General features: G+C 38.3%; 1 long non-coding RNA gene across 3 annotated transcripts in view; it reads right to left on the bottom strand.

Annotated features, from left to right (window-relative positions):
• The window catches only part of LOC138849638 (uncharacterized), a 180,011-nt gene that overhangs the window by 97,595 nt on the left and 68,850 nt on the right, over positions 1–13,566 (bottom strand). The gene's annotated exons all lie outside the window — the stretch shown is intronic.

Raw genomic sequence — 13,566 nt, 5'->3', positions numbered from 1 at the left:
CAGTGATCAATTTCTGTTCACAATGGATCATAATGATAGGAATAAGACCCAAAGGGATCATACAAACAAGAATAGTGTCTGCAAATACTAGCTGATAGAATAAAAAAGGGAGAGAATGATCCAACATGGGAAGTGAGATACACAGCAGACCCATAGAATGGCAAATGTCCTAAACAGCACTCTGGCCTCAGAATCAGCCCTTAAGGCATGCAGATCTGGCTGAAAAGCCCATGAGAGTATTTCAGGCATGGAAAGCCAAAACACTCTGGGCGGGGCGGGGGGCCTAAATGAAAGATCTCCATGAGTGAGATCCCAGCGGAAAGAATGGGTCATCAAAGAAGGAGGTACCTAACTCAGAAGGGAGGAGAGAACTCCCACTTCGACCATGGCCTTGTCTAAACAAGATAAGAGTCGGTGAACTCAGGGGGCTTCCATAGCCTTGGCAGCCCATGACAAGAGCCTAGGGTGATTACTGAGGCCATAAACAAGAGTGTCAATTGGTTAAGTCAACAACAGGAGTCACTGTGCACTTACTCCTCATGTAGGATCTCTGTCCTTAGTGTGCTGTACATTGAGATTTAATGCTATAACTAGTACTCAAACAGTATTTTTTACTTTATGTTTCTGTGTGGGAGCAAACTGTTGACATCTTTACTTAATGTATGCTAAACTGATCTTCTGTATATAAAGAGAATCGAAAATGAATCTTGATGTAAATGGAAGGGGAGAGGTAGTGGGAGAGGGGAGGGTTGTGGGTGGAAGGGACTTTATGGGGTGGGGGGAAGCCATTGTAATCCATAAGCTGTACTTTACAAATTTATATTCATTAAAAAAAAGCTAAAAAAAAAGAAACTAGGAGAAACTTGGCTCTACCACTGAACTTCAAAAAAAAAAAAAAAACATATAGCAATAATGAGATCACAGATGACTTTTCTTTTTCTTCTTGTTTATGGACTATATTTTCCACATTTTCTTTTTTTTTCCTGTGATAGAAAGTTTACTGCATGATTTGTTTACATTATTACAAATTTTTTGGTTTTTAATATATTTTTGTTTAACTTTTATTTAATGAATATAAATATCCAAAGTACGGCTTATGGATTACAATGGCTTCCCCCCCCCCCATAATGTCCCTCCCACCCGCAACCCTCCCCTTTCCTATTCCCTCTCCCCTTCCTTTCACATGAGGATTCATTTTCAATTCTCTTTATATACAGAAGATCCCTTTAGCATACATTAAGTAAAGATTTCAACAGTTTGCTCCCACACAGAAACATAAAGTGAAAAATAATAGATGATTTTTTAAATGATGATGAAATCAGATCAGACCTATTGTCATGTTTAATCCCAGGAGAGTCAAGTTGGGATTGATAATTTCTTCTTTTTTTTTTTTAACAGAAGATCAGTTTAGTAAACATTAAGTAAAGATTTCAACAGTTTGCACCCACATAGAAACACAAAGTGAAATATACTGTTTGAGTACTCGTTATAGCATTAAGCCTCAATGTACAGCACATTAAGGACAGAGATCCTACATGAGGAGTAAGTGCACAGTGACTCCTGTTGTTGACTTTACAAATTGACACTCCTGTTTATGGCATCAGTAATCTCCCTATGCACCAGTCATGAGTTTCCAAGGCTATGGAAGCCCCTTGAGTTCTCCGACTCTTATCTTGTTTAGACAAGGTCATAGTCAAAGTGGAGGTTCTCTCCTCCCTTCAGAGAAAGGTACCTCCTTCTTTGATGACCTGTTCTTTCCACTGGGATCTCACTCACAGTGATCTTTCATTTAGGTGTTTGTTTGTTTGTTTGTTTGTTTTGCCAGAGTGTCTTGGCTTTCCATGCCTGAAATACTCTCATGGGCTTTTCAGCCAGATCCGAATGCCTTTAGGGCTGATTCTGAGGCCAGAGTGCTATTTAGGACATCCGCCATTCTATGAGTCTGCTGAGTATCTCACTTCCCATGTTGGATCACTCTCCCCTTTATTTATTCTATCGGTTAGTATTAGCAGGTACTAGACTTGTTTATGTGATCCCTTTGACTCTTAGTCCTTTCATTATGATCAATTGTGAACTGAAATTGATCACTTGGACTAGTGAGATGGCATTGGTACATGCCACCTTGATGGGATTAAATTGGAGTCCCCTGGTATGTTTCTAACTCTACCATTTGGGGCAAGTCAGCTTGAGCATGTCCCAAATTGTACATCTTTTCACATTTTCTGTTTAAAAAATCTGTAAGTTTATAGTAAGACAAAGCAATAAAAATTCATTTGAAACTATTGATCAAGCTAAACTTTTTGCTTAAACAAACAAAACCTGTTTTTTCTCTTTTAGTGTCCGTTGTTGTAAATACAATAATCATGGCTTATAATAATTTGTATTGGAGTTTTTTCTAAAGTCCATTGGAATCATGATGTGTTATATTGTACAAACACAGTAGTCTACCAATTAGTAGAAATAATATACTTTAAGAAAATGAATGATATTAAGTTATCTCCCAGCTGCTTCAATTATATGCTAGGAGACGTAAACAGTATTGGACTGAAGTCTTTCCATGAAGCTTTTAAAAGCATAGTGCCATCAATCATGAATGTTATTACCAGAAATTGAATCAAGAAGTCATGAAAACAGCACACACTCGCTTTTGGTAATTTCCCTGAGTTCTAGATTCCCACTGGAGAAGATTTTATGTTATGATTGGGGTTGCTTATTCCCATGCTCTGGAAACAGAACTTTCCACTGGTGTGTTCTTGCTAATCTCTTAACTGGTGCTTAGTTGAATTAATGAATAATGTGACTGATAGATTTATCCTATTAGAAAAAAATCAACTTTTCATTAAGTGATTAATGGCCATTTTTATTTAGATAACATAAAATTTTGTTTCTTTCCTTCATGTTGCTTCTCCTGGGGGAAATTACTCCATAAAATGTAATTAACTCAATCCAAAGGTCCAGTGAATTGCTGTGTTAATGCAAGATTCTAGAGTTATTTATTGTTCCCTGGAGACACAAACTAAAATTTGAGCTAATACATGTCAAGAACTTAGAACAGATCCTGGCATATGATAGGTGTTCAAAGTCAAGGATATGTTCATTTCTTTTACGGGGGGTGATAGGAAAGAAAGAAATGATTTAGCTTAAGACAGTTCTTTTGACTTTCCAAGGCACAGTAATAAATTTAAGTGTCTAGACAATGGAAATATAGGCACAATATGTTTTCTTTTTAAAAATATTGCTTGGCAATCTCTTGATGTTCATGTCTATGAATTTCCTCCCATCACTCTGAAACAGACTTTTGGTAGTGCCTACTTTCTCTCCCTCTTTATCTTTCTCTCATTATCCTATTTCTAATAGGATAAATATATTAGAAACATTATATATATATATATATATATACACACACACACACACATACATACATGACAGGAGCTGAAGAATTGAAGAAAGAGTGTGCTGGTCCTAGCACATATTTGAGACACACGTTTGGCAGTATTTTATCTTTGGAGGTCGGTTCAGATGCTGGTATCTCCAATGATTCTCCCCAGACCTCTGCTTTCCTTATTACAAATATTTTTTTCTTATATGCAGTGTGTGTCTGACAGATTGGGAACTGAAAGCTCAGGGGTTCCTAGAAAGAAAATAACTAAAAGCCCCTGCTGTTAAGGTTATCAGGCACCTAATGCTCAGAATGTGGGGACTCTCCTCCAGTGCCACTGGGGGTGTGACCAGAGGAAGCCCAGTGGAGTTTATCTCACCTTCTTACAGAAAATGTTGCAATGGAGGAGCTAGGGAATTTTCCAAAGTATGGGACTCCATAATCCACATGGAAAAGAAAACATCCAACCTGGCCAAGCAGCCACCAGCTGCTACTTCTACATCAGTTAAAACCAGAAAATAGAACCAATTCCAGCTTCCACTCACAGATCAGGAGGGTCTGAGAAATGTGTGGGAAGTGATTGAATGTTTCTGGTAGTCCTGCCTATTTCCTACTCTGGCATGTTGGAAACTTAATGCTGAGGTCTCTAATATGAGCCCTATATTATTCACATGTTTCTTCCCCACATGTTATTTATTTATGTCCCACTCTGTGCTATCCCATACCCTTAATGTATTATCCCCATTATCTCTCTCCTTCCCCAAGAAGAACCCTGGGATTTTCCCCACATTGTGCCTGATTGCTTTCCCTCCCTGACAGTTAATCTCATTTTGGTCTTTGAGCAACAGAGATGGGCAGATAGTGAACCTTGAAAGTTAGTAATTTATGTCATTTACTTATTATTTCTAATCTTTACAACAACTTCACTATTACTACTATCCCCCTCTTTGCAGATGACAAGTTGGTTTGGAGGAACAAGAACACACACTGCATAAGTGTAGAAGTTTGAACTTGAATCCTAGTCCAACTGGCTCAAGCTGCCTCCCAAAGCAGCACAAGAGTGGGTCTGCCGTGGCATAAAACATATCTTATCTTCCATTTCAGTTATCAATTAAAAATATCAAATTATATTTTAGATGTTCCCATAAAGAACTTTATAAAATATTTTTGTGTTTGTTGAACAGAAAAGTGAAATATATTTTTCTTCAAAAATTTTGTTAGTGATAAAAAGAAAAAGATCCAAGTTTCTGGCCCGGAAAAGGTTTAAAATCACTTCCCTCTGAGAGAGGCATATATCACGCTTGGTGATACACTGCCTATTAGGTTTTTTTCTTATTGCTATGTACATTACAAAGAGAAAAGGCTTATTTAGCTAACAGTTTTGAAGGCTGAAATCCATCATCATGGTGGAAACAGGTGTGAGAGGGACCATATGGTGAGACAAGAAGCCAGAGGGCATGAGTGGGCCAGTTTTGCTCCTTTATAACTGGAAGACTAACTGGAGACCATGAGCATTATATTAATCCTTTTCACAGAGAGCAACCTCAATGACTCAATTATCTTGCCCTAAGCCTCACCTCTTAAAAATTTCACCATCTCCCAACATCATCACACTGAGGACCAAGTTTTCAACATACGTACTGTTCTCCAGGCACATTAGAATAAGACTGGATCAGAAATAGACAGGTCTTGAGATAAGGTTCTCAAACCTTATCCTAACCTTAGCACACTGTCATGTCATTGTCTATCCTAGCTCTTATTGCCCATCACATGGTTGGCAGTCAATAAATGCTCTTGGAATTATGTGTCTAAATTCACTTCAAAACTCATGACTTTCATTTTTATTGGTGTTGGTGTAATACAAATGGTTTGCTCATCATTCATGAGTAAAGTTTTTGGTCCCCAGCTGTTGCTGTGGCGTAGAGGTTAAAGGCACTGCCTGCAGTGCTGGCATCCCATATGGGGGCCAGTTCAAGTCCCAGCTGCTCCACTTCCGATCCAGCTCTCTGCTATTGCCTGGGAAAGTAGTAGAAGATGGCCCAAGTCCCTGGGCCCCTGCACTCATGTGGGAGACCTGGAAGAAGCTCCAGGCTCCTGGCTTCAGTTCTGCACAACTCCGGCCATTGTGGCCATCTGGGTTTTGAACCAATGTATGGAAGAACTGCCTCTCTCTCTCTCTCTCTCTCTCTCTCTCTCTCTCTCTCTGCCTCTGCCTCTCTGCAACTCTGCTTTTCAAGTAAAATAAAAAGAATCTTTAAAAAAAAGTTTTTGGTTCAGGGACTGGCACAGCATGAAGCACCAAATGAAGCAGTACTTATGATGCCAGCTTCCCATATCACAGTGCCAGTCCAAGATCTGTCTATTTCTGATCCAGTCTTCTGCTAATGTGCCTGGGAAACAGTAGATGGGTGGTCCAAGTGCTCTGGCCCCTGCCACTAACATGCAGACACAGATAGAGTTCCAGGCTCCTTGCTTTGTCCCAGCCCAGCTCCAGCTGCTGTGGCCACTGGAGAGTAACCCAGTGGATGGAAGATTTCTCTCTCTCTCTCTCTCTCTCTCTCTCTCTCGTTCACTCTCTCTCTTTTTTGTGCCTTTCAAACAAATAAATAAGCGTTTTTAAAAGTAAAATTTCTGGTTCGCTCACAGAGAGCATGAGGAGGAGAGATTTTCCTCAAGGATAATAATAAGAACAAGAAGGAAAGCTCAAGGGGATCTGAACGTTTATACATTTGAGAAAGTGGAATTTAAAGAATTAGGAACTGACAAACTGAAGAAAATAGAAAGGTATAGCATAGACAGATTCCATTCAAGCAGAAATAAAAAGGTGGTAGAGAAAATGCTTGTTCAAAAAGTTGCTTGGGCAGATACCCCAGGTTCTGTTCACCTGAGACATGTGATTAATATGCACTTTTCTTTTTTTATTTATTTGATAGAGTTAGACAGTGAGAGAGAGAGACAGAGAGAAAGGTCCTCTTTCCGTTGGTTCACCCTCCCAAATGGCCGCTGCAGCCAGAGCTATGCCGATCCATAGCCAGGAGCCAGGTGCCTCCTCCTGGTCTCCCATGAGGGTGCAGGGGCTCAAGCACTTGGGCCATCCTCCACTGCCCTCCTGGGCCACAGCAGAGAGCTGGACTGGAAGAGGAGCAACCGAGACCAGAACCCGGTGCCCATATGGTATGCCGTCACCGCAGGCAGAGGATTAACCAAGTGAGCCACGGCGCCAGCCCCTAATATGCACTTTTTGAATATAATCAATCATCATGTCTTTGAAAGCAAATATCTTAGACATAAATTTATTACTGTTAATTTGTGGGTTGCCTCTGTTCAGCTAATAATTGTTGGTTTGCTACAGCAAGTTTAGCATCACAAATCAATTATGCAATAATTGTTTGAAGAGTTTCTAAAAGCTTAAGCTGAATTTTAGGGTCACAATATTGTCTTCCAGTTCATGTTTCCCAAATATGTTTAGTAAAATAATTATGTCACAGTATGCTAATCCTAATTTCAAATATGTTGAATTGTGACATATATTCTAATTTGGTAATTTAATGGTTTATTTTTAGGATGAACATCATTTAGGATGATCCTCTGTAGTTTGGGTCTGGTTTTATTCAAATACTAAAAATAATTTTCTAAAATAATGTTTCTATTGCTATTTTGAATTATCACAGAAAGAAATGTGCAAGAAATAAAAACCAATCACTATTAATGTTTCTACAGACTTCTTTAAAGAAGGTTACCTGGTGATTTTATTTTGCTAACAGTAAAGAAATTGTTGAATTCAGCTTTTTAAATTGGAAATATATCACTTGTGTAGAATAAACATTGCAGTTAAACTTTGCAGTAAGATTTTTGTGTGGCAACTTGACTACAATGAATTACAGTCCCTAAAACTCTATTCCTAGTCCCTTTCCAATTGGGGTTATCCCAGGAGAGGTAGAGGACAGAAAGGAGGAAGTGGTTGGTTTGTGGCATATGTACCCCTTGTCTCTGTCATTCATTTAAACACTAATTTATGTTCTGCTGTGAAAGGATTCTGTAGATGTGATTATATTTTTAAATCAGTTGACTTTAATCCAAATGGTGATTATCCTCAGGTTTACCCGACTTAATCAGTTAGATTTTCTTTAAAATAGGGCTTAGGCCTTTCCTGAACTCAAAGACTCCAAATAGCAGCTGGACTTGCCACTCCTCTCCCTTCCCCCTGATCTTTCTTACTAACTGGTTTCTGGGGAGTATTATTTTGTGATCCTGGTATTCCAGTCTGTTCATGATTTTCCCTTCCTGCTTGCCTGACCTACAGACTTCAGATTTGATTAGCCAGGCCCTACTGTTACATGAACCAGCTCCTTATAATAAACTCACATGCATCCCCTATTGTTTTGCTTCTCTAGCTGGACCATAATTGATATACATATTAGATATATTTTTAGTTTTAAAAATATTAAAAATGAAATCCTTGTTCTATCATTGTCCTAAACTAAGAAATAGAATATTTCTAGTATCTTGAAGCTGCATGTCCCTGGGAGGCAAAGGGTCCCACACAGGGGGTGGGTATCTGGGTTTTATCTGTTTTCAAATTCAGCTACATACAATTCTCCAAGACAGGTCAAAAAGAACTAATTTGGAGGAGCTCCTAAACTAAATCAGACAACAAGGTATGAAAGAGGAAGGAGACATTATCAACACATGCCAAGCAAGTCAAGAACCTGGATCAAGTTCCCTTGGGCATTCTGTCTTCAGTTTAAAAATATAGTAAGATGGCATCCAGGATGTTGGGAGTGACAGGCTTCCACATGTCCATGTCTTGCATCGCATCATTCCAACCTATGTTTCCTCACATGAGGTACTCAGCTGTCATTATATACCCTATATCTTTCTCTTTTTTGATTTTGATACATTATGTACTGCAGTAGCTTCCTTAAAAAAAAAAAAAGGTGCATTGAGATAGGTTTGTTGGTTTTGTTTGGTTTTAGATTTTTTTTGAGAAAGTCAGAGTTAGAGAAAGGAAAAGACAGGGAGAGAGGTCTTCCATCCACTGGTTCACTCCCCAAATGGCCACAACAGCCGGAGCTGGGCCAATCCAAAGTCAGGAGCCAGGAGCTTTTTCTGGGTCTCCCAAGTAGGTGCAGGAGCCCAAGTACTTGGGCCATCTTCTATTGCTTTCCCAGGCCATTAGCAGAGAGCTATATGGGAAGAGGAGCAGCCAGACAGGAGCCAGAGCCCATAAGGGATACTGGCGCCACCAGAGGAGGCTTAGCCTACTATGCCATTGTGCCGGCCCCAGGTTTTAGATTTTGAATGCCTATATATTTTCCTTTCACTTTATTATTTGATTGATAATTTAGTTAGTGATAGAATTCTAAGCTGGGAATAAATCTTCTTTCTTCCAAGTTGTTTTTGTTGTTGTTGTTGTTAATATTTTGTTCTTATATTCCATGCTAGAAACATGTATCTCATGTGTCATAATCTATATTCATCTAATCATAATTTAAAATTAAGAACTAAAAAGTTGAAATTCTGAACATGGGTAGGGTTTTCAACTTGGAGCTTCACTGTATGGTCATTTGGGTAGGCTTTTGCCAGAATACCTCATATGTCAGTCACTCTAGGCCTTCCTGCTTGAAGCCATCAGATTCAACAGAAATGAGGACAGATGCCTTCCTCCATGGAGAACTGCAGGTCTGGCATCCAGCCTTCAGGAAGTTGGGCAGACACAGAATGTTTCTCAGCATTTAGCATTTAATATGCTGAATTACATAATACACTCTCCCTATACTTGTAATACTCATACTCTCAACTGTGCCTGGCAATCCAGAGACCCTCCAGAGAACAGCTCCCAGTCCTCTGCAACAGGAACAAGTTAGAGGAGGAAATCTAGGCATCTGAAGGCTTCCACAACAGATTTGCTTCAGATCTCCTCATTTGACCACCCACCCTTGTCACTCTCAGTTTTGTGTGTACCTGGTGTCTACAAGTACACATATTTGTGAAAGTTCTGTTTGAGAGAATGGATTGGTTCACAGTTGTCCCCACTTTGAGCTAAGTATTTGCTGTTTTAGGCCAGTTACCACACCTCCATCAGCTTTTCAGCTTGTGACATTTTCTCAGTTGTTTTTCCTCTTTGTTATTTCCATCATAAGTTCATGTTTTTAAAAATTCTCAAAACTGTACTTTTGATGGTGTTTTTGGATGGAGCAAAATAAGATGTATCACTATACATCAGTTCTTGATTTTCAAAGAATTGCATTGAAAAATATAGAAGTTAATATTTTTAAAAATTAAAATAAAAATACTGAATGTTCAATAAATTATATTAGTTCAACTTCCTTTCCTATTTTTCTATTGATGGAATAGTGCTACCATTACTAAATGAGGAAGATTGGCAGATTCACACATTTGGAGGGAAACAATCAGTACCAATTTCAAACATGTTAAGTTTGAGATCATTATGAACTACAGATAGAATGAGAGAAAGAGATAGACATTTTAATATAATAGCATTTTGCTTTGAAATTTCTGTTGGTGAAGAGAACAGTAAACAGACTCCTCTAAATTATCCCAAAACAGAGCAATACTTATACCCTCCTGGAATCATGACCTAAAGATTTTCTCTGTGGTGTAATCACTCTGAATAAGTCACTCAGTCTTTTTCCTTATTTACCCTAGCACATTTTAAATGAGTCCGTGATTCAGTTGGCTAGATGGCAGAAATATGCCAGAAAAGGATTCAGTACTAAGTGCACCAATAAAATCATGACTAGCGCAAATGCTGAAAAGTGGCTGGTTTCAGAACAGATATTAAAAATCGAGCACACAAGGTCTGCTAGTGCACTGGATGTGAGGTAAGAAGAAGCGAAGTGCCAAGGAAGACTGTGAGTTTTTCACCTGAGCTATATGTCATGATGTTACTCACCTCAGAAGCAAGATCATGCTGGGGTGAGCACTTGCTATAATCTGGATGGTTATATTGTCCCTTCCCAAATCTTAAATGAGTGATATAAAGAGGAAGGAGATATCATTTTCATCACAGTGACAGTGAACCTGATCAGACTGCTGCTGGACATGGTTGGACCTTGCTGTCCTTTCTGATGCCCAAGTCCCTGAAGCTCACATGATCCTTCTCACCATTCACACTCCATTCTCCTGCTTCTCATTAATTTTGTCAGCACTTTGTCATCAGCCACTTTCCAATGAATTCAATCCATGTAGGCAGGTTTCATTGCAGTTGCTCCTGACAGGCAGGATGGGTGAGCCTGCTGTGAGGTACCAGCTTATAGTCAGCTGGTGGTCTTAGGACAATCAACATCCTGCTGCCAAACACAATCTAAGTAATAGAAGCTAGAAGGAGTTTCTATATCATAAAATGTGATACATTTCTCATATGTGACCCTTAGAATAAACAGATTGCTTTACACAAATTACAATTCAGTATAAATGCTTTTGGTGCAGATAGGAGCAATAATTTAATTTTCTTTCTCTGATTTTGACATTTTGCTTATTATATCTTGCTTTATAATATCTTTCCTTTAAAACTGATCCATTTTTCTGCTTATATATAATAAGGTAAAGAATATATTAATCAATTTGCCTTCATTTAAGGTTATAATCAAACTACACAAACACATGTAAGTGTCCTATAAAGACGTTCCACAAGTCATATTAAGGTAATAAGCCTCATTGCTGAAAACTTCTTCTTTTTTATAATTTAATATCAACTTACTTTAACTTATTGTAACTCCTATCTGATTTATCAACAGTAGAGAAGTTGAATGACTGATGATCTTTCTTCTTGTTAAAGTCTACATAACAACAAATTTTCAGTTTTATGAATTGTTAACTTTATTGAGTTCCTTAGTAATAAGTAGTTCTTTGTTGTGAACCTTATTTGCCTATGAATTTGGAAGCATTTTGATCCAAAATAATGCAAAAATTATTAAAAAGTAAGATAATCTGCTTTAACATATTTATATATTTTACATATGTATATTTGCATATTCTTAAAATGTCTTATTTTATAATAGGGGTTATCTTTTATAATTTGGGCAATAATCTGTTTATTTCTGTTACAGAAAATACTCCTTTCATGCTAGTTCATCTTTGAAATAAGTACCTCTGTCCAACATCAAAGGAACTGGTCAGGGAACCAGAGCTCTAGCATAGTGGGTACAGCCACTGCCTGTGGTGCCAACATCCCATTTGGGCACCGGTTCGAATCCTGGCTGCTCCAATTCCAATCTAGCTCTCTGCTATGGCCTGGGAAAGCAGTAGAAGACTGCCCAAGTCCTTGGGCCCCTGCACCTGAGTGGGAGACCCAGAAGAATCTCTAAACTTCTGGCTTTGGATTGACCCAGCTCCAGCCATTGCAGCCATTTAGGGAGTGAACCAGTGGATGAAAGATCTCTCTCTCTCTCTGTGCCCTTGCCTCTCTGTCACTCTGCTTTTCAAATAAATAAATAAACCTTAAAAAAAGGAACTGGTCAGAATTTGGCATGTTCCTTTTCCTACAGGGCTGAGAGGATTTTAGAGACATAACTCACTAGTTAAATTTTGGAGAAATGGGAATAGTGTAATGCAGGAAGTATCCTTAGAGCAAAAATATTGAAGAAATAATATGTAATGTCCTATAAAGAATTATTCTTCATAGCACCCAAGTATCATATATGCTAGCTACAACTTCACTCAGCATAGTTCCATTAAGAACAGAAGAAAAGTAATAGGAAAGAGAGAGAGAGAGGATGGTTCCTAGGGCAACACTTGCAAAGGCACCAATGCAAGTGACTCCAGGGAAATAATGGGAAGCCTGATCTTCTGCAGGACCAGTGGCCACATCAGGAAAGGCTCAGGATGGGATTTTCATTAGTTGAATAGTCTCCATCCTAAATTCAGTCCCTATCACTACCAACAGATGTAGAGATCAAAAAATCTTTGGTGGTTATTATTGGGTTAAACTAAATAGTAATGAAATAGTATAGTCCAGTGTTGAGAATATTTGGAGAGAAAAGTTCTTTGAAGAACATTAACAATTATTTCTGAAAATAGTCCACTGCTTTCAATGTGACTGATGCAACTGATCCATATTTGAACACTCAGGCATGAAAATCACCTGCCACAGGCATTTTCTCTTGCTGTTCAGTCATAGGGATTCCAGAAGTAATTTATTTTCTTGGCAGCAGTGTAGTTTTGGGGGGTGAAGTTGATGGGATACAGAGAAATTATGTTTTTAATAGTATACCCCAGATAGTCTCCCTTTCTTCATAAAATAAAAACAACACAGTAAATAATACTTTTTGACAATACTTCAATAATAATTCTTTACACAACTCATACTTTTACAGATAATGAATGCCAAAAATTGACCACCAAAAGTTAATGAGGCCTAAAAGTTACCTGCTTCAAACTAGATTTATTTTCTCCAAACAACATTTAAAAAACAATGTTCCCATCATAATAGCTTTATAGGCTGTCTGCCAGACATCCAGCTGCCTATGCAGCTTTCATAAATGAATGGCTGTTGACAGACAACCCAGTAATGTTATGAAAATGTTATGAAAAGTAAATGAATGTCTGTCGATACCCTAGTGGCTGCTCTTTGAGATGATATTATTCATTCCAGGCTCCACAGTTTCACATATTTTGTTTCCTCACGTGAGATATCCTGCCCTTCTCTTTTCTCCTAAGAATCTTAGCCAGTCTTTGAGACCTAATGTCCACTTTCCTCCTTAAATCTTGATTATTCTAGGTATTAATTACATCCTTATATCCATAAATTCCTACAGTATATAACAACCCATTAACTGATGCTTATCCAGTGAGCAAATGTTATTTATTGAGTTCCAGGTGTGATGGACTGAAAATATGACCATTTTAAGAAAAGACATTAATGCTATACTTCAGGAACTTAGTGTGTTTCTTGAGGTAAACTGTAAGAGAAGGATTCACACCTAATACTAGTAGGATCCCTAAATCCAGTTCTAAGATTCTAAATAGAGATGAGAATATATCTGTACATGAATAATCAAATAATTATACATTTCTACCTTCCAATATTGAATCCAGTCCAGCAGCAAAGCACCTCTCACTCTCTGATCCCCTAACGACCTACACCACACAACCAGCTCACCATCAGTGGTGATGTACCCTTGCTCTGGTAGACTACAGCCCCTTCATGTGCAGAACTGGATTCA

The sequence above is a fragment of the Oryctolagus cuniculus genome, chromosome 5 (assembly GCF_051225735.1).
Source record: "Oryctolagus cuniculus isolate XC-2025 breed Fujian yellow rabbit chromosome 5, ASM5122573v1, whole genome shotgun sequence".
Lineage (NCBI taxonomy): Eukaryota > Metazoa > Chordata > Mammalia > Lagomorpha > Leporidae > Oryctolagus > Oryctolagus cuniculus.
This window is presented reverse-complemented; position numbering and strand designations above follow the sequence as displayed.